Raw genomic sequence first — 21842 nt, forward strand, 5'->3', positions numbered from 1 at the left:
TGGATTATAAAGAAACAGTACAAATAAAATATGCCCAAGCCAACACCAGAGTATTTCATTAAGTACATAAGGACTTCCTAAAAAAATTTACTTTTACATGAGTAATTAAAGAGGAATAGACTTCTTCTGACAAAAATTTTTAACAGAAACTGGTAATAGTGACTTCCCCCCACCAAGAAAGAAACTAGGAGGGTAGGGCACAGAATTTGGGATCACAAATTAGCAAATGGTACAAATATAGCAAATAACAGGAAAATCATTCTCTTCCTGGACTAAGGCCTGTTAGGCCACCTCCTAAGTAAATATGTCTTTAACCTGTTCACTTTCTACTTAGTCCAGGTCACCTCTGCTGTCACCTGCATGGCCAGCATGCCTCCCTCTCCTCTTGATCCCCTTGTCTACTGTCCACGCAGCAACTAGGGTGATCTTTTAAAACACAACCATGCCACCAGCAGCCTCACGTGCTTGAAATTCACACCTGGTGTCACCCTTTGCCTGTTTGCTAAGCTTCGGCCATACTGCCCTTCTTTAACTATCACTGTCCTGAGCACCCCACCCTCCTTCAAAGCTCAGGGCCTTTGCATATGCTGCCCCCTCCACCTAGGACGCTGTCTGCCTCACTGAAGCAGGCTTCTCCTTTAGATCTCAGCTGAAATGTTTCTTCCTTGGAGAGAACTTCCCTGATTCCTCAATCCAAGTCTATCTTTAATTAATTATTCTCTCTCGCAGAACTCTGTTGTTTTCCTTCATGGCATGTATTCCAATTTGGTGTATCTGTATTTATTATCTGTCTTCTGCATTAGATTGTGAGGGCTATGGGGGCAGACGTCTTTACTGTGTTGTTTACAGCTGAAATACCAGAGCCACTTATTAGCACGTAATCATTTAGTACATATTTGTTACATGAATTAATGAATGAGCAAACTGCTTGGGAACTTGAGTTCAGGACTTTATATCTGCCTTACGCATACTGTAAACCTGCTATGGTTCCGTTCCTCACTCCATTGGTGAAGATTTTGCTGTATCTCTCCTTAAACATCGCAGTTGGAAAATGCTCCCATTATTCATGTGCTCCACAGATCTTACCAGCATGTTACTGATTTCTATGCCCAAGTAACTGATAAAAACACTGTACCTAACAAAGCCAAAAATGAAACATCAGGTCACAGACGGATGTCTCTCTAGGTTGAGAGCTGAATATCTCACTTCTGATCCTGGAGTTGATACTCCTTTGTGTCTTACTCTTCGCCAAATCAAGAGAACCTATGAAGTTTGTCACACAGCCACATTGTCCACTGTGCCACCACCACGCTCAGCTCTCGATGTTCTCTAAACCTAGAGCCCTCTCACACACCGCACCGTGGCTTTCTGTAGCACGGATTCTCGGGGAGCTCCACTCAAGCTGCTGGAAATCACTGCTGCTCCTGTTAAGTGTACACATCTCCTGTTATCCCTTTACTGCGCTAAGGTAGCTAGTAGTGAAAATGAGCAGGGGAAACTATAGGTTTCACTTTGCTAGGATTTTTATTTGCTCCTGTCTCATCTCTTTTAGATTCACTCTAATATCTTGCAAGTCGTATCATTCAAATAAATATTTACTGAGCATCTGCTGTGGACCATGCACTATTTGAATCCCCATAGATTTAGGGCGATCAACACAAACCCCCTCAGTCCTGTATAGCTACAGTATGATCAGGCGCACAGAGAATTAAAAAAAATCATATCTAAAAACTGATGGAACATTATCTGATTTCAGTATCCTATTTCTTAAGTTGCTTTAAAATACCAATCTCATTAGGGTGCCTGGGTGGCTCAGTTGGCTGGGTGTCTGGTTCAGGTCATGATCTTGAGGTCCTGGGATTGAGCCCCATGTCAGATTCCCTGCTCAGCAGGGAGCCTACTTCTCCCTCTCCCTTTGCTCTTTGCCCCTGCTCGCGCTCTCTCTCTCTCAAATAAATAAAAAATCTTAAAAAAAAAATCAATCTCATCAAAACTTACACATCAGACTGGTTTTGTTCATATAAAGCTTTCATCTCCTCCAAAACTTGCCTGAGTCCATCCTCCTAGAACATACAAAATGATATTGATACACGTCCATTAATTCCACCAAGTCTGTAGCAATGTCTGATCTACTCTATGTTTATCTTTGATTCATATATCTTATCAAAAAGCAGTACCTGTGGGAATGCCTAGAACAAGTGTTGGTGAGGATGAGGAGAAAGTGGAACCCTCATACATTGTAGGGAGGAATATAAAATGGTGCAGCCCTATGAGAAACAGTCTCATGGTTCCTCAAAACGTTTAACATAGAATTACCATATTATCCAGCAATCCCACTTGTAGGTATACTCAAAAGACTTGAAAACATATGTTCATTCAAAAACTGTGTATAAATGTTCAGAGCAGCATTCTTTATGGCAACCCCGAAGTAAAAACACCCAAACATCCATCAACTGATGAACTAATAAACCAAATATGGCATATCCGTTCAATGGAATATTATTGGGGCATAAAAAGTAATGTAGTCCTGCATGCGTCAACATGGATGACCTTTGGAAACATTATTCTAAGTGAAATAAGCCAGACACAAAAGGATAACTATTGTGTGATTCCACTTACCCGAAATATCTAAAATAGGCAAATTCGTGAAGACAGAAAGTAGATTAGATGTTACCAGGGGCGGGGGGAAGAGGGAAATGGGGAGCTATTGCTTAATGGTTACAGAGTTTCTGTTTCAGTTGATGAAAAAGTTTTGGACAGAGGAGTGATGGCCGCACAATGATGTGAATGTAATTGAGGGCACTGAAGTGCACACTTAAAATTGGCTAGACTGGCAGCTTTTATGTTATATTTTACCACAATAAAAAATAGAGGAAACAAGCAATAAAAGGAATGAATTACTGACAACGTAAGCAATCAACATACTGATGAAGGATATTCTCAAATACACTGTACTCAGCAAAAGAAGTCCGATACAAAGGAGTACATACTGTACGATCCCTACTGGCCCTTCCCAGAAAAAGTATGCAACTCCTGGCACCCTGAATCCAGACACCTCCCCGCAAAAAAAGACAACTATAATCTGTAGTCGCGGAGAGTACATCAGGGCTTGCCTACGGCTACAGAGAGTAGGTAGCTACAAAAGGGGAAAAGGGAACCCTTGGGGTGACAGAATCCTTGACTGCGGCGCTAGTTATAAGGATGTATAAATTCATAAAAAACTAAAAAAATCTGCTAAATTTGTATTTTGTTGTATATAAATTATATCTCAATAAAATTAACCAAAAAAACCCACCACTCCTTTAGAAGCAATAAAGCATGACAAAAGTATGTAAATAACTTTAACGAAAACAGATCTTAAAAAATTACTACAAGGGTAGTAGTGATACCTAGTCCTGGGATCAAGTCCCCCATCGGGCTTCTTGCTCAGCGGGGTGTCAGTTTCCCCCTCTCCCCCTGCCCCTCCCCTGCTTCTGTGTATGCTCTCTCTCTCAAATAAATAAATAAAATCTTAAAAAAAGTCACTACAAAAAATGAACACTTTGGTTTGCAACAACAGAAGGACCAAAGGTGTTTCTCTACTATCCACCTTGGGGCAAATTTTTAAAAAAATTTCCTTTCGAAGGATAAAAATATTAAAATTCTGAAGTTCATAGATATTACACAGTAGGTCTGTCAGCAATCCAAAGATAAGTGACCCAACTACTTTTAGGGCCAACATACATGTAGCAAAAACATTTTGGCGCTATTGGTATAACTACAAAATCAAGAACTTAACCCTCTTCAAACATAAGAAAATACGTAATTCCCAATGAAAAACGTAAGCATGTCTTCTATCTTCCCTTTCATCAAGTAGTTAAACAGAGATCATGGAAAAGTCTGATTTATTAGAATTCAGTTAAATATTCCTATTATCAGCAAATACTATTTTAAGGAATAGCTGAAACTCCTGTATGATTCATAGATCTGCAGGTATACAAAAGACATGTGTGAAATAATTTTTATAAAAATACACACATGGGGGCACCTGGGTGGCTCAGGCGATGAAGTGTCTGCCTTCAGCTCAGGTCAATCCCGGAGTCCCAGGATTGAGTCCCACACTGGGCTCCCTGCTCAGTGGGGAGTCTGTTTCTCCCTCACCCTCTGCCCCTCCTCCCTACTTGTGTTTTCTTTCTCAAATGAATAAAATCCTAAAAATAAAAACACACACACACACACATATGCTGGGGCCCCTGGGTGTCTCAGTTGGTTAAGTGTCTGCCTTTGGCTCAGGTCATGATATTAGGGTCCTGGGATCAAGCCCCATGTTGGGCTCCCAATTCAGTGGGAGTCTGCTTCTCTCTCTCCCTCTCCCTCTGCCCCTACCCTCTGCTCGTGTTCTCTATCAAATGAATAAAATCTTTTAAAAAAATTAAAAAAAGAAAATACACACATGCTTTCAGATTTAGATTTATCTATAGTAAAAATTGTACTGTTTTGTGTTCCCACCTCAGGCTGGGAGCCCAAGATAATTTTTCTAAAACCTCACTTAAACTATTAGCAGTTCTGCATATAGAAAGTGGACAATTATTTCAGTTTGCTGAATACAGCACCTAACCTTGAGGGCGTGGAATGAACAAGGCAGAGTCCCTCCTCTAGACCCAGTGACTATCATCTTCCTGGGAACAGTGATTCTTGAAAGGTCCTGTGGGTCATGGGCCTATCAGCCCTCACATCAATCAGATAGATTGGCCTGTCCCCGCTTGGCTGTGTCAGAGACTGGCCAACCTCCTCAGGCCGAGTCTTCCAGGCCGCTGAGTCACCTGAGCAGACGGGTTTGTTAGTGGAAGGTGCCTGTGCGGCAAAAAGCTGCAAAAGGTGCTCTGCCAAACTAAAACCTAGAAAAAGGAGTGATTTTATAACTTTTAAGTTTGCCTCTGAACCCCCCAAAAGTGGTAACTTAAGATTTGAGTGAAACAGAGAGCTGCATGGACTGAAGGTCTGAAGAGCCAGTCGTAAGGCCGGGGCGGCCAGCTCCTGCTGGACGAGTCTGTGTCTCTTTGGGCTTGTCTCCTCATGTGTTACATAACCTCCAAAGTGCCTGGTTGTCTGAGTGCAGCATGGGGTCGTATTTTAGAGCCTGCGTGCCTTGGCATTCTGGCATCTCTGCTGCCCGTCCCACCACTGTCTCCTAACTTTTTAAATGAAGTAACTGTTCTGAAAGAACAACAGACAGGAAATCTAGGAAATCTGTGTTCAAGGTGAGGCTTTGCTCCAATATGCTGTAAGTTCAGACAAGTCCCTGAACTTGATCTATAATTTCTTTTGGCTCAGTCTCATTTGCAAAATGACCTAACTGTTCGACCAGGCACTCTCTAATGTTCAAAACAAAACTCACCTTTCCCCAAACACTCTTCCTCCTGATCTCTGATGCTGTATCTGAGAGAGAATCCCCTCAAGATCCTCTGTGATTCCTCCTTCATTCATTACCCATCCCATCTCCACCCCTGTTCTAACAGTTACAAGTCCTGTTTGCCTCATCTCTGAAACCCAGACACTGATTTCTGGGCCCAGCGACCAGACACAGTTTGGACCATACGCAGCTCTCACAGTAGGTCTGTCAAAGAGCGATCATAAGCACCCCTGCCACTGTTCTTTCTTATCTCCAATCTATTCCATGTAGTGCTGCCATCACCACCCTCAAAACGTAAAAAACTGTCCTGTCACTTCCCTGTCTAAAATCCTTTACCAACTTCCAAATGCCTTATACATGAATACACAACTCTCCTAGGCCTAGAACCCACCTTTGTAGCCTCTGCACACACATCAGTCCCCCCTTCCTATGTGACCATGAGTCTCTGCACGGCTGTATCCTTCAGCTGCATTGCCTATCTTCCTTCTCAGAGTGGGGACCTCATCCTTCCAGGCGTGGCCCCAACGCCCCCTCCTCTACCCCAGCTCCTACCAGCATTTCTCCTTATGCTCCTGTGTACACCTCTCTAGTGTCCTCACACTGCATTCTAATACTCACATTTCGTGCCCAGCAGAACATGCCCGGTATCCACGCAATGGCTGCCCTGTGTTAGGGAAAGTAGTCAAGGATGGAATTTAAAGTGCAAGTTTGAAACCAGACTGCCATGGTTTAAATCCTAGTTTCACTTCCCACTGGCTATGGCCAAGATACTTAATCTCCCCAAGCCTCTGGATACATGGCTGGAAGAAATGGTTTAAATCTCAAAGTGTTCTTATAAGAACAACGGGTAACATAGGCCACGTGCTTAGCACCCTTTTGAGGTAGTAAGAGAAAAATAAGAATAATGGTAATAAGTAGTAGTGAGTAAGGGACAGGCAGGGCTAGGTAGGGAGAGAGAGGTAGGGGGCTACGGGATCAAGCTCATACAAATCTCAAAAATTCAGAGATATAAGGAAACCAGAGCTAAGGGAACAAACCAGACCATCCTGTCCCAGGTGTGGGAGCTGGGGTCTTATTATGACAGCTACGTGTGACCAACAAAGAATTACAGGACGCTAAAAAGGAAGCAAGCCACTGACGATGTTATCACTAGTCCTTACTCAAGGGTGCTATCAATAGAGAAGTAAAAAAGATTTAAGTTCCCTGGTTAGCTTTCTATAAAAGACCAACCCTAAAAGCCCACAAGGGTAAACCTGTCAGGACCCCTCCCCCTCCCGAGAGCTTCTTCTGTTTCATCACTTACTGAACCTCTATCGGTTTACTCTCCTTTGTCTGAGAGATTCAGTCTTCGACTAGGTGAGACAAGAACCTCGCTGGTCTCCCACTTCAATAGCAGCGGCAGTGGTAGACAGAAAATTAATAGCAAAGACTGACGTCGCTGCTACTTGTATGTCAGGCATTGTCCAGAGAAGCTGACATATATATATATAGCACTCCTAGGGCCCTCGCGACAGGAAGAGTTGAGTACTATTATTATACTCTTTCCCATTTTTGCAGAAGAAACGGACAGCACAGAGAGTCTGAGTAACTGCCCCGAGGTCACAAGTAGGCTCCATGCCCAAAATGGGGCTTGAACTCAGGACCCTAAGATCAAGAGTTGCAGGTTCTGACCACTAAGCCAGTCAGGCACCCCAACCACTGAACAGACAACTTATCCAAGGTTACTCAGCTTCTAAAGTGGCAGACTTTGTATGTAAGCTTTCAACGCCACAGAAGCACCTTTGATTTTAGAAGAGTCATTTTAAAACATTTGGAAAATAGCTCTAATGGTGAAGTCTACAAAGGGGGGAAAATACCCAGATTCACACGAATTCACACAGCCATAATTTACCTATATGATTATGGAAATTTTCATAACCATATAGAATCAAAGGTGGAAATTACTGCTATAGAAACAGTTTGTTTTACTTGGTTACCTTTTAAAAAGCAACATTTCTAAAAAGAAAATATGACTGCATTCTAGCTAACCCCAGAAACTATGTTCCTCTTTTGCAAATAAAGATACAATAGCTGTGTAATCTGAATTGAGTGACATTTCCTTTTCAGCTCTACAGTCAGGGATAATTTAGCTAAGTTTTATTAAATACACAGATCTATAGTGGACTGTGCTACAGAACTGTATTCCAAAAATCACCAGTATCCACAACCTTCCTCATATACCTTTTTAATTTCAGAATCTCGGCCTGAGCTTCTTTTCCTTACCTGTACAATGGGGCCAACAGTACACACTTCTAAGGGGCTGTGGTGATTGATTACTCTTTAAGCAAATATTCATGAAGTGCTTACTCTATGCTGCATATTGTTCTAGACACTGAAAATAAAGTAGTGAACAAAGTACTTGTTCTCAAGTCTACGTTCCAGCGTGGGATACAGATATACTGATGATAAATATATTAGTGAAAAGTGCTAAGGAGAATAAGCCAAGGCAGGTAAATAGAGTGATGATGAGAGGACCTGAGGGTTTTGTTGGTGTTCAGAGAAGGCACAGACCTGCAGTGTGGAGCGAGTAAGGCATGTGGAAACGGGGCCATAGGTTGGGTAGAGAATTACGGGCAGCAGGAATGTAAGTAAAAGGCCCCAAGGAGGGGAATGGGTGGCTCACACACGTGCCACCCACACCTCTCCTTGGGGTCCCCGCATCAGCAAGGAGGCAGTGACACTGGAGCAGAGTAAGGGAGGGAGACCCTGGTGGCTGATATCAGAGTGAGGGCTGGAGGCCATGTCAGGTAGGACCCTTGTAGGCCCTCTCACAAGTTTTCTGTTTTATTTTCAGTGAGATGGGAAACCATACAGGTATTTTGAGCAAACAAGTGACAGGATTGGAGCTACGTCTTTAAAAAGAACTTTCCGACGGCTGACTTAAGTAGACAAAAGTTGACAATGGTGGAGGCAGGAGACCACTTATGCTATTAAAATAATCCAGGTGAGAGAAGATGGCAGCTTGGGCCAGGGCGTGGATGGAGGCGGTGGTGAGAAGTGGTTGTGTCCTGGATAGATTTTGAAAGGAGTGCTAATACAGACATAAGAAGAGAGGATTCAAGGATGATCCCAGGGTTTTGACCTACGGAAATGTAAATACAAGGTTGCCCTTCCTGAGGTGAGGAAGGTTACACGTGGAGTTGGGGGAGGGAAAAGAGTTGGGAGCTCAGTTTTGAACATAGGAACTTTAGGTGCCTACAGGATATTAGAGTGGATGAGTAGACCATTAGATAGAGGAGCCTGGGGTTCAAGGAAAGGGTATGGACTAGAGATACAAATGTGGGTGTCACCAGTGTAGCATGGTATTTAAAGACCATACAGAAAGTCAATGTGGAATATCAGGAGCAAGAATTTCCTGTCCCCTTCTAGGTCCGTCAAGCTGTACTAAGAATCAAATTGATATGAGACAGATTAACAGGAGAAAATCAAATTTAGTTTCCTACATACAGGGAATCCACACTGACATGGAAATTCCAAAGATAGGCAAAATAAGGTGTGTGTGTATGTATCCATCCTGAACTAAAGAGAATCAGGTGGGGGTCTGGGACTTTGAAGGGAAAGAATGCAAGTCACAGGGCAAGAAGAGCGAATGTTTGGTAATTAGATGCTTGCCTTGCCATATAGATGGGTCACTTGGATAAGACTTATTTCTGGTAATAACCATTATTAAATTGGGGAAAGACCCCAATTTAGATTCTTCTATTAGTCAAGGAAGGGGCAAAACGTTTCTTTCATAGGGAGGAAGTCCATAGGGTCTTGATTGCCTTTAGGTCAAAATAATCTTCAAGCCAAAGTGGCCCACCTTGGAGCAGCCTGGCCCTTGGCCCCTACAGGACCAAGAGTTGAGGACTGTACGGGTAAGGCCCAATGCCAGCCAGACTCAATAACCCTCACATTTCTCTCTTCTCAACAGCCCTCCCTTCCTTGCTTTTTTTTTTTTTTTTTTTTTTTCAATTAAAGAGGATTTTGTGAGTGATAGGGTCAGTTTTTTTTTTTTTTTTAACTTCGGTTTCTGGATTCCTAATCTCCAGTATGTGCATAACAGTTTAAAGAATTCACCATTTAAATTTTAAAATTGTATTTGAAGCTATCCACACAAATATGAATGCCAGTTGTGATATTTTTTATAACACTGTCAATGAAATTCTTTTGCAATTTAGAACTATCATTACAAAGCTAATAGAAGGAGCTATGAAATTTCTAAAGGCATTTCTAATTGATCTTAAATTTATCAATTGCCAATAGTTTTCAACTTACAGAAATGTTGAAATTTTGAATGTTGAAAGTTCACTTTGTGATAAGTAAGCCAATCTCTGGGTTGTAGATCCTTTCCAAGAAATATTAAAGAATGCCAAAGCTGTAACACTAAATTTGTGAAACAGCTCTTTTCTTTGTAAGATGAATTGAATTAGTTCTTATCTTGGGTTCCACAAGTGTAAATTTATCTTTGAAACAGATTTTTTCCTTTTTTATTTTTTTTAAAGATTCTTCAGTGATCTGCACACCCGACCTAGGACTGGCACCTACAAAGCCAGATCAAGAGTCCTGTGCTCCACCAGCCAGGCGCACCTCCACCAGCGACTACTAACTGCTTTACACAACTCTAAAGTCATATACAGATTTTAAGAAGTAAGTTGTTTAATGAGTTCAGTTTTCATAAATTCAGCCCAATATTTTAAAATTAAATTATCTATATGCTTGTGTTAAAAAAAAAAAAGTACCTGAGAGCGTATTTTTTAAATTAAAATCTTGTGGAAAATAGTTATGAATCATGAGAATGGTGATTTGTTACCGTTTGCTCTTTGTTTTCATAAGCCATTAGGACAGAAACCTTTCCGAGGGGTTCATTCATACTGGCTTCCCAGCATTAGGGAAAAATCACAATCTGGGGCGGGAGAGGTGGGAGCCCGCTTTCCTCTGCGGCTCTGGCTCGCTGGGTGCTTTCCGGCCGGCGTCCTCCCACGTTCGGGCCACTGATTTGGGGCAGGACCGGCTGCGTTGGCTCCTGGCGCTGAGCACCCAGGCAAAGGCGGCCCTCTCACCCGCGGCGACCGAGCTCAGACCTCTCAAGGGCACCACCGGTCGCTCGCCCGAAAGCGACTGTGACTCCCCGCAAGGCTTCTCCCGCCCTTCTCCAAAATGGGGGCAGGTCGGCGCCGGGGACGCTGGGCGCGCTCCCGCGGAAGCATGGAGGGGGCGGGGCCGGTGGGAGCCCGGCGCTGATTGGCAGGCGCGGCCGACCTGGTCCCAGGCGCGGGTCCGTAGAGTCGGGCGCCGCGGCCTGGGGCTGGGATGTGAGGGGCTGCGGGCTCCGGGCGGCAGCTGCTCCTGCGAGTCGCGGCGACTGCAGCGCGGGCGGGCGGGCGAGGTCAGCGGACGCCGTCGGCGGCTGGCCGTGTCGGCCGCGGGATGAGGAAGCGGAGGGAGCCCGTCGCCTTGGAGCATGAGCGCTGCACCGCCTCGGGCTCGTCCTCGTCGGGCTCGGCCGCCGCGGCGCTGGACGCCGACTGCCGCCTGAAGCAGAACCTGCGGTGGCGGGCAAGGGGCCGGCAGAGCCGCGCTGCGCCGCGGACGCGGGCATGAAGCGGGCGCTGGGCAGGGGAGGCAGGGCGCAGGGGCGGGGCCCCCTACCTGGCCCGCAGGCAGCTCTTAAGCCCCCCGCCCCTCCGTACGTTTCTTGCCTGCAGGAGCGCCCCACGTCTACCCTGCATTCTCACGTGTCCTCTTTCCCTCGCCTGGCCCGCCAGTGAGGCCCGCGGGCATCCTTTCCCCAGATAGCTGCTTGCCGGAGGGCCCCCGACTGTCCCCTTCCCTCCCCTGGTGCCCTTTTCTGGCCCTCCGCGGAGCCCAGCCCCGTGCCCTTACCCTCCCCAGGTGAGCCAGTGGTACCCCTTCCTCGACCGGCTGGACCAGCGTCTTTCCCAGGGGCTGGGAGCAGGGGGCAATCACGACCCCACGTTGTAGAGTAGAGGAGGGCGTGGGGGGCGTCCCTTGTGAGGCTCCTGGACGCCTCTCACGTAAGAGGTGGGACGTGGAAGGGCAGGCTCCAGAGCCAGAGAGCATTGGGATTCTTGGCCTCAGATCTGCATAGAACTCAAAACTGAGCGCCCCTCTTGCTGGGCTGGCCTGTGCGGAAGCTTACCTTTTCCCGGTTTCTCACTTTGGTAATTTTTTCTCGGGTAACTAGTTGTCAGAAGTGGCATTCTCTGCTGGACCTTTGGGGGAAGGTTCAGTGGTGTGATGTGGCCAGGGGTACACCGCATCGTCAGCTGTTGGAGGGAAACCTGTCGTTGCTTGTGCAGATGGCTAATGGTGCTTGAAATTGGATTACACTGAGTTGTCTCCTTAGGAATCTCTGTAGAATCTGGAAGTCTTAGTTTTTTTTGCGTTGTCTGAATAGGAGATGAATGCATCCAGGTAAAGCTGATTTCAGAATTAAGATAGTGTATTTCACAGGGACAGATCTCTCCATATGCTGGCTTTGTAATTAATCTGGCTGTTCACAGAACGTATCATTCATGGCAAGTTTGAAGTCTGGGTGTTTCACGGTTTTGAACAGGTTAGTATGTAATGTTCTCAGGTGTTGTTGCAGAGTCGTTTCTTTTGGGGTCAACTGGAACGCCCTTAATTGACACTGGCCACTTCAGTGTCAAATATTTATTAAAATAGCCTCTAAAAATATCAATATCATTGCCTAAAAGATCATGAAATTGAAATTGAAAATATTTGGATAAATAATATTTATCCAAATAAATAAATATTTATCCAAATAGGCACTTCAACATTTCAACCTCATTGCTTAAAAGGTTATGAAATTAAACTATAGTCTTCTCTAAGTCAGTGGTTCGCATTCTTGCCAGAAGGGCAGGGACTGACAGTATTTTTTTTTTCTATAAAATTATCTAGTAACTGGTCAATATCTTTTGTGAAACTAATTCTAGCTTGAATGTACTTTTGTAAACAGGTTTGGCATTACACCTAGATAAGTTTGGGAATTCTTCCTTTGAAGAAATGAAATTATTAGGCACAATAGTGTTTGGGGAAACAGTGCTGGCCCGAAAGATGTATTGTATTTCAAAGATACGTTTATTTTCATTTTTGTATCAGGACAAAGAAAGACATTCAAGAGGTGCTCATATCCTTTGGAGGAACGAAAGACTGTTAGGGAATAAAAAGAAAAGCAGAGGGCAGGAAAGCCAAATGTATGTGTTACTCCGTGGTTTCCTTCCCTATTTCTTGGAATGTTCTCCTGGTCATTCTTCTCCTTTGTTTTCTTCTTCACCCAGGTCTCTGCCCAACTGTCACGTCCTCAGAGAGGCCCATCCAAAATAGACTTCTTGCCACTCCCAACACCCTTATTCTGTTTGCTTTTTTCATCACACTTATCTCCCTTGACCTTGCAATTGTCCGTGTACTTAATTGGCTTTATTGGTTCTCTCCTCCCCTACAATAATGGAACCCTATGAGAGCAGGGGCCTTGTTTCCTCCACTTTTCTGTCTCTAGTGTATGGCCATAGTAGGTGGCGGAAAATACTTATTGAATTAGTATCTCTAGCATAAATTCCTAAGAAGTGAAATTGCTGGGCCACGGAGTGTGTGTTTATAATTTTGAAAGGTGAGGCCAAGGAGTCCTCCAAAGTACTGATGGATACTTTTTCCCCGGCAGGTCAGTTACTTCCTTTCCCCCAAATACTGAATATCACCAAATATTTGGATCTTTTCTCTATTTGATTGATGAAAATGACATCTGATTTGTAGCTTTAATTTGCATTTCTAATTGTTAGGTGGCAATTTTTGTGTGTTTTTATAAGCCTATTGTGTACCTTTGAGTCTCTCAGTACGTGCCTTTGTTTGGGTCCTATTGTGCACATTTTCAAATACACAAAAGTAGGGAAGAGAATATAATGAACCTGGATGTATCCATCACGTCTTTTTAAACAGTTTGCCATGTGTTGCCAATCTTGAATCATTTGTCCCTCTTCCCTCCATTTCTTTGTAGGGTGGGGGACTAGAATGTTTTAAAACAAATGATTTTATTCGTAACTACTTCAGAGTATAACTTGGGAACTGGAACAAATAGAGACTTTTGAAATATATATAACCTCATTGCTATATTTATCAAAACTTTTTTATATTTATCAAAATTAACAATTTATTGCCTAGTACTAATTTAATGTAATATCCAATCTACATACACATTTCTCCAGTTGTCTCAGAAATGTCTTTAAAAGGTTTGTGTAAAAATCCTGTACATTTCTTAAATTTATTCCTAGTTGATCTTTTTTGTTGTTGAAAATAGGACCCTTTCTTATATTACATATTTTTATTATTGTACTTTACTAATTTTTATTTTATTTATTTATTAGAGAGAGAGGAGCACAAGTAGAGGGAGTGGTAGGCAGAGGGGGAGGAAGAAGCAGGCTTCCTGCCGAGCAGGGAGCCCCATGCGATGTGGGGCTTGATCCTAGGATCCTGGGATCATGACCTAAGCCCAAGGCAGATGCTTAGCCGACTGAGCCACCCAGGTGCCCCTGTACTTACTGATTTTTCAAGCAGTAACTTATGTCATCATATTGTTTCTAGTAGTTTTTGCAGTTGGTTCTCTTGGATTTTCAGGTATAATATCATATCAGTTACAAATAATAAGAATTTCATTCCATGTTTTTTACTTTTTATGTCTCTTGTTTCTCTTTTTGGTTCCTTTGTATTTCCAGGACGAGATCAAATACTAAGTGAGAATGATAGTGGTTACGTTGTCTTGTTCCTTACTTCACTGAGAATGCTTTTAGTGTTTCTGCCACACTAGTTATTTTACTAAGGGCTGTGTTGTTGCTCTTTGTTTTTTTAATCAAAAATGGTTGTTGAATTTTATTAAATACTGTTGTAGCATCTGTGAAATTATACAGATGTTCTTCCTTGACCTGTTCATATGAATAATAGTAACAGATTTTATGTTATTGAATCATGGTCATATTATTGAATCATCAGTGAAACCTCTGTTAGTGTGTAGCCAGATTCTAGTAATATTTTACTGAGTCATTTTACATTGTGATTTGTGAAACCAGTTTGTAATTTTGTTTTTAATGTAATCTTTATCAAGTTGTTTTAGTGCTTTCCTTAGCTTTATTAAAAGCTTTCTCTGCTTTAGCCAGTTTAAATACTCTTGAAATGATGTGTTTCCTTAAATTTGGTGGAATTCCCCAGTAAAACTACCTAAGCTTGGTGCTTTTGGGGCGCCTGGGTGGCTCAGTTCTTAAACCTCTGCCTTCGGCTCAGGGCGTGATCCCAGCGTTCTGGGATCAAGCCCCACATCAGGCTTCTCCGCTAGGAGCCTGCTTCTTCCTCTCCCACTCCCCCTGCTTGTGTTCCCTCTCTTGCTGGCTGTCTCTCTATGTCAAATTAATAAATAAAATCTTTAAAAAAAAAAAAAAGCTTAGTGCTTTTTTAGATTTGCTATCATTTTCTGGTTTAGTTTTGGTGATTTATACATTCATAGAAAATCATCTGTTTTATCCAGCTTTTTCCTCTGTATCTGGGGCTGTTATCCCTGTCCTGTTCCCTGATTTTTTGTGCTTACGTTTTTTTCCTTTTTCCCCCTTTCATTTATTTATTTATTTATTTTTTAATAAAGAATTTTCTTTTTTTCTTTTTTTTTTCTTTTCTATTATATTATGTTAGTCACCATACAGTACATCCCTGGTTTCTGACGTAAAGTTTGATGATTCATTAGTTGCGTATAACACCCAGTGCACCATGCAATACGTGCCCTCCTTACTACCCATCACCAGTCTATCCCATTCCCCCAACCCCCTCCCCTCTGAAGCCCTCATTTGTTTCTCAGAGTCCATAGTCTCTCATGCTTCATTCCCCCTTCTGATTACCCCCCCTTTCTTTATCCCTTTCTTCCCCTACCGATCTTCCTAGTTCTTATGTTCCATAGATGAGAGAAATCATATGATAATTGTCTTTCTCTGCTTGACTTATTTCACTTAGCATTATCTCCTCCAGTGCCGTCCATGTTGCAGCAAACGTTGAGAATTCATTCTTTCTGATAGCTGAGTAATATTCCATTGTATATATGGACCACAACTTCTTAATCCAGTCATCTGTTGAAGGGCATCTCGGCTCCTTCCACAATTTAGCTATTGTGGACAATGCTGCTATGAACATTGGGGTGCATATGGCCCTTCTCTTCACTACGTCTGTATCTTTGGGGTAAATACCCAGTAGTGCAATGGCTGGATCATAGGGTTGCTCAATTTTTAACTTTTTAAGGGACCTTCACACTGTTTTCCAGAGTGGCTATACCAACTGCATTCCCACCAACAATGTAGGAGGGAACCCCTTTCTCTACATCCTCTTCAACCTTTGGTGTTTCTTTCCTTGTCCGTTTTTGCCATTCTAACTGGCACAAGGTGGTATCTCAGTGTGGTTTTGATTGGAATTTCCGTGATGGCTAATGATTTTGAACATTTTTTCATGTGTCTGTTAGCCATTTGTATGTCTTCATTGGAAAAGTGTTCATATCTTCTGCCCATTTTAGGATTTGTTTATTTTTTTCTCGTGTATTGAGTTTGAGAAGTTCTTTGTAGATTTTGGATACTAGTCTTTTATCTGTAGTGTCATTTGCAAATATCTTCTCCCGTTCCGTGGGCTGCCTCTTAGTTTTTTTGACTGTTTCCTTGGCTGTGCAGAAGGTTTTGATGTTGATGAAGTCCCACAAGTTCATTTTATCTTTTGTTTCTCTTGCCTTTGGAGATGTGTCATGAAAAAAGTTGCTGTGGCCGATGTCGTAGAGGTTGCTGCCTGTGCTCTCCTCTAGGATTTTGATGGATTCCTGTCTCACATCGAGGTCTTTTATCCATTTGGAGTTTATCTTTGTGTATGGTGTGAGAGAGTGGTCAAGGTTCATTCTTCTGCATGTAGCTGTCCAATTTTTCCCAGCACCATTTATTGAAGAGACTGTCTTTTTTTCCACTGGATGTTTTTTCCTGCTTTGTCAAAGATTTTTTGCCCAAAGAGCCGAGGGTCCATTTCTGGGTTCTCTATTCTGTTCCATTGGTCTATGTGTCTTTTTTTGTGCCAATACCATGCTGTCTTTGTGATCACAGCTTTGTAGTACAGCTTGAAATCAGGCAACGTGATGCCCCCAGCTTTGTTTTCCTTTTCAAGAATTCCTTGGCGATTCGGGGCCTTTTCTGGTTCCATACAAATTTAAGGGCTGTTTGTTCCAGTTCTTTGAAAAATGTCATTGGTATTTTGATTGGGATAGCATGGAATGTGTAGATTGCTCTAGGTAGCATAGATATTTTAACGATGTTAATTCTTCCGTTCCATGAGCATGGAATATTTTTCCATCTTTTTGTGTCTTCTTCAATGTCTTTCAAGAGCGATTTGTAGTTTCTAGAATATAGATCCTTTACATCTCTGGTTCAGTTAATTCCGAGATAATGTATGATTTTTCATGCTATTGTAAATGGAATGGATTCCCTAATTTCTCTTTCTTCAGTCTCCTTGTTCTTGTATAGAAATGCAACTGATTTCTGAGCATTGATTTTGTATCCCGCCACATTACTGAATTGCTCTATAAGTTCTAGTAGTTTGGGGGTGGAGTCTTTTGGGTTTTCCATATAGAGTATCATGTCATCTGCGAAGAGAGACAGTTTGACATCTTCTTTGCCGATTTGGAGACCTTTTATCCCTTTTTGTTGTCTGATTGCTGCTGCAAGGACTTTTAGTACTAAGTTGAAGAATAATAGTGAGAGTGGGCATCCTTGTCGTGTTCCTGACCTAAGGGAAAGGCTTCCAGCTTTTCCCCATTGAGAATGATATTCACTGTAGGCTTTTCATAGAATATGAAATTGAGGAATGTACCCTCTATTCCTACAGTCCGAAGGGTTTTAATCAGGAAAGGATGTTGTATTTTGTCAAATGCTTTTTCTGCATCAATTGAGAGGCTCATATGGTTCTTGACTCTTTTCTTGCTGATATGATCTATCACACTGATCGATTTGCGAATGTTGAACCACGCTTGCATCCCAGGGATGAATCCCACTTGGTCTTGATGGATAATCCTTTTAATGAACTGTTGCATCCTATTAGCTAGGTAGGATCTTGTTGAGAATTTTGGCGTCCAAATTCATCAGGGATATCGGTCTGTAATTCTCCTTTTTGATGGGGTCTTTGCCTGGTTGGGGGATCAAGGTAATTCTGGCCTCATAGAATGACTTTGGTAGTTTTCCTTCTATTTCTATATTTTGAAACAGCTTCAGGAGAATAGGTATTATTTCTTATTTGAATGTTTGGTAGAATTCCCTGGGGATCCGTCAGGCCCTGGACTCATGTTTTTGGGGAGGTTTTTGATCACTGCCTCAATCTCTTCATAATTAATCGGTCTGTTTAAGTAACCAATTTCTTCCTGTTTCAGTCTTGGTCGTTTATAGGTTTCCAGGAAGGCATCCATTTCTCCCAGGTTGTTTAATTTATTGGCATAAAGCTGTTGATAAAAAGTTTCTAATGATCCTTCCTATTTCATTGGTGTAGGTTGTGATCTCTCCCTTTTCATTCATAATTTTATTAATTTGGGTCCTTTCTCTATTCTTTTGAATAAGTCTGGCCAGCGGCTTGTCGATCTTGTTGATTCAAAGAACCAGCTTCTAGTTCTGTTGATCTGCTCTGCTGTGCTCCTGGTTTCTAATTCATTGATCTCTGCTCTAATCTTGATCACCTGCCTTCTTGTGCGTGGGTTAGACCTGTTCCAGTTCCAGCTTCTTGAGGTGTGAATATAAAAACTGCATTTTAGATTTTTCTATTCTTTTGAGTGAGGCTTGGATGGCTGTGTATTTCCCCCTTAGGACCACCTTTGCAGTGTCCCATAGGTTTTGGACCGATATGTTTTCATTGTCGTTGGTCTCCATAAATTGCTTAAATTGATTTTTAATTTCCTGGTTTACCCAATCATTCCTGAGCAGGATGCTTCTTAGTTTCCAAGTGTTTGAGTTTCTTCCAAATTTTTCCTTGTGATTGAGTTCCATTCTCAAAGCATTGCGGTGTGAGAATATGCAGGGAATAATCTCAGTCTTTTGGTATCGGTTGAGACCTGTTTTGTGACCCAGTATGTGATCTATTCTGGAGAACGTTCCCTGTGCATTCGAAAAGAATGAGTATTCTGTTGTTCTGGGGTGTAGTGTTCTGTATATATCTATGAGGTCCATCTGGTCCATCTGGTCCGTTCAAAGTTCTTGGTTCTTTGTTGATTTTCTGCTTAGGTGATCTGTCTATTGCTGAGAGAGGAGTGTTGAGGTTCCCTACTATTAACGTATTATTATCTATATCTTCCCTACTATTAACGTATTATTATCTATATGTCTCTTTATTCTGGTTAAGAGTTGGCTTGTGTATCTAGCTGCTTCCCTGTTGGGAGCATAGATATTTATAATTGTCATATCCACTTGTTGGATACATCCTTTAAGAATAATATAGTGTCCTTCTGTATCTCTACCTACCGTCTTTAGTTTAAAATCTAATCTGTCAAGGTACAACACCCAGTGATGACAAAAATACTCAACAAAGTAAGATTAGAGGGAACGTACCCCAAAATAATAACAGTAACCATATATCTAAAACACACAGCTAACGTCATACTCAATGGTGAAAAACCAAAAGTTTTGCTTCTAAGATCAGAAAGAAGACAAGGATGTGCACTCCCAGCACTTTTGTTTAATATAGTACTGCAAGTCCTGACCTCAGCAATCAGACCAGGAAAAGAAAGAAAAGGCATCTAAATTGGTAAGGGAGAAGTAAAACTGTCACTATTCGTGTATAGCACGATAGCACGATACTATATCTAGAAAACTCTAAGGACCCTACCAAAAAAAAAAAGTCACTAGAACTCATAAGTTCAGTAAAATTACAAGATGCAAAGTTAATACACAGATCTGTTCCATCTCTATGCACTACGAATGAAATAGCAGAAAGAGAAATTGAGAAAGAAATCCCATTTACAACTGCACCAACGATTAAACACACACACACACACACACACACACACACACACACACACACACACACACACACACTTGGGAATAAATTTAATGAAAGAGGCTTTAAGACCGGGACTCTGAAAACTATAAATACACTGATTTAAAGTCATGACACACACACAGAAAGTAAAGACATTCGATGTTTGTCGATTGGAAGAATTAATATTCTTAAAATGTCCATACTATCTAATCCACAGATTTAAGGCAATCCCTATCAAACACCAACAGCATTTTCCACCGAACCAGAACAGACCTAGAATCTGTATGGAATCGCAAAAAATCCTAAATATCCTGGAACATGGCTGGAAGTATCACAATTCCAAACTTTAATTTACGGTACAAACATGTCGTAATCAAAACAGTATGGTACTGGCACAAAAATAGACACACAGAGCGATAGGACAGAATAGGAAGCTCAGAAATAATTCCACAACTATATGGTCAATTAATCTTCAACAAAGGCCACAAAAGTATACAGTGGGGAAAATAAAGCCGCTTCAGCAGATGATCTTGGGGAAACTGGACAGCAACGTGCAGAAGAATGAAACTGGACCACTTTTTTTCCACCATAGACAAAAATTAACTCAAAAAGCTTAAGGACCTAAATATGAGACCTGAAACCATAAAAATTTTAGAAGAGAGCACAGATAATTTCTCTGACATCAGCTGTAACAACACTTTTCTAGATATGTGTATATGATCCTTTTAGTGTATTACTGAATTTGGTTTGCTAATATTTTGTTGAGGATTTTTGTAAGTGTATATTAGGAATATTGGCCTGTAATGTTTTTCTTGCAGAATCCTTGTCTGGATCAGGTATCAGAAGAATTCCAGTTTTATAAAATGAGTTTGGAAGAATTCCCTCCTCCTTTATTTTTTGGAAGAATTTGAGTATTAATTCCTTTTTGAATATTTTGTAGAATTCACCTGTGAAACCATCTAGTCCTGGAGTTTTGTTTTTTGGAGGTTTTCAATTACTGATTCAACCTGCTTACTAATAATCTGTTCAGATTTTCCATTTCATCAGGATTCAGTCTTAGCAAGTTGTATGTTTCTGGGAGTTTTATCAATTTCCCTTAGATTGTCCAATTTTTTGTATATAATTGTTCAGAGTAGTTTCTTATGATCTTTGGCATTTCTCTGGTATCACTCTTTCATTTTTTATATGAGTTCTGTCTCTCCCTCTCTCTCTCTCCTTGTTTTTGGGGGTGGGGGAAATCTAGGTAAAGGCTTGTCAATTTTATTTTCAGAGAATCAGTTCTTAGTTTCGTTGGTATACTCCATTATCCTTTTAGTCCCGCTTCATTTTTCCCTGCTCTAATCTTTGTTATTTCTTTCCTTCTAATAACTTTGGCCTGATGTGTTCTCTTTCCAGTGCCTTAAGGGGTAAAGTTAGGTTGTTTGTTTGAGACTCATCTAGTTTCTTGAGGTTTCATTTATTACTAGGCATATGTGGTGTTTTAAATCCATTTATGAAACAGAAATGAACACTACATTCAGTCATAAATTAAAACAAAACCTAAATATCTTTTGGGGCGCCTGGGTGGCACAGCGGTTAAGCATCTGCCTTTGGCTCAGGGCGTGATCCCGGCGTTATGGGATCGAGCCCCACATCAGGCTCTTCTGCTATGAGCCTGCTTCTTTCTCTCCCACTCCCCCTGCTTGTGTTCCCTCTCTCGCTGGCTGTCTCTATCTCTGTCGAATAAATAAAATAAAATCTTTAAAAAAAAAAAAAACCTAAATATCTTTAGAGTTCAGTAATTCATCTGTTGTGTATAACACTCAGTGCTCATCACAAAACCCAAATATATCATGAGGTTTCATGTGTCCTCACACTTTTCTTTAAGCTTCTAAAGCATATTGTAGAATTTTTTATAAATTGTAAATTTTCCGTATGAGATATGTGAGTTTGCCTGTATTTTTTTAATCCGTTGCTTTTATTGAGTTTATGGAGATGACTATGACTAATTATCCACCCTTGTCTTTGTGCAAACAATGAAAACAATTAAAGCAGTGTTTCTCAAACTTTGGTGTGCATTAGAATTGCCTGGAAGACTTGTTGATGCCAAAGGTAAATCCCACTGGATTCTGATTCAATAGTTCTCTCGAGGGCTAGAGTATTTGCATTTCTGACAAATGTGTAGGTAATGCTGCTGGCTTTGGGGCCATCTTTTTGAGAACTGTGGAATTTGTCGAGCCTCTGGGACCTTAACTATCATCTAATAATTTTTTTTTATTTTTCATACACATCATAAATATACTTTATATTATAGGCAGCTTGTGTTGAAAACATAGTGCGTTAGTACTGTTAGAATCAGAAAGGCAGTTTCTATCTAACTGAATTCTGACTACGACAAGTAAAGGGTATG

The 21842-nt window shown here is 41.6% G+C and overlaps 1 protein-coding gene across 2 annotated transcripts in view; it reads left to right on the forward strand.

The window, feature by feature from the left end:
• LOC125281949 (ral guanine nucleotide dissociation stimulator-like) overlaps positions 1 to 21842 on the forward strand; it is a 476760-nt gene that overhangs the window by 47162 nt on the left and 407756 nt on the right. For both annotated transcript variants that reach the window (XM_057312911.1, XM_057312912.1), the window contains exon 4: positions 9916 to 10060. The gene's annotated coding sequence lies outside the window, so the exon portion shown is untranslated. The remainder of the gene's footprint in view (positions 1 to 9915; positions 10061 to 21842) is intronic.

The sequence above is a fragment of the Ursus arctos genome, unplaced genomic scaffold, assembly GCF_023065955.2.
Source record: "Ursus arctos isolate Adak ecotype North America unplaced genomic scaffold, UrsArc2.0 scaffold_16, whole genome shotgun sequence".
In the NCBI taxonomy this organism is placed as follows: domain Eukaryota; kingdom Metazoa; phylum Chordata; class Mammalia; order Carnivora; family Ursidae; genus Ursus; species Ursus arctos.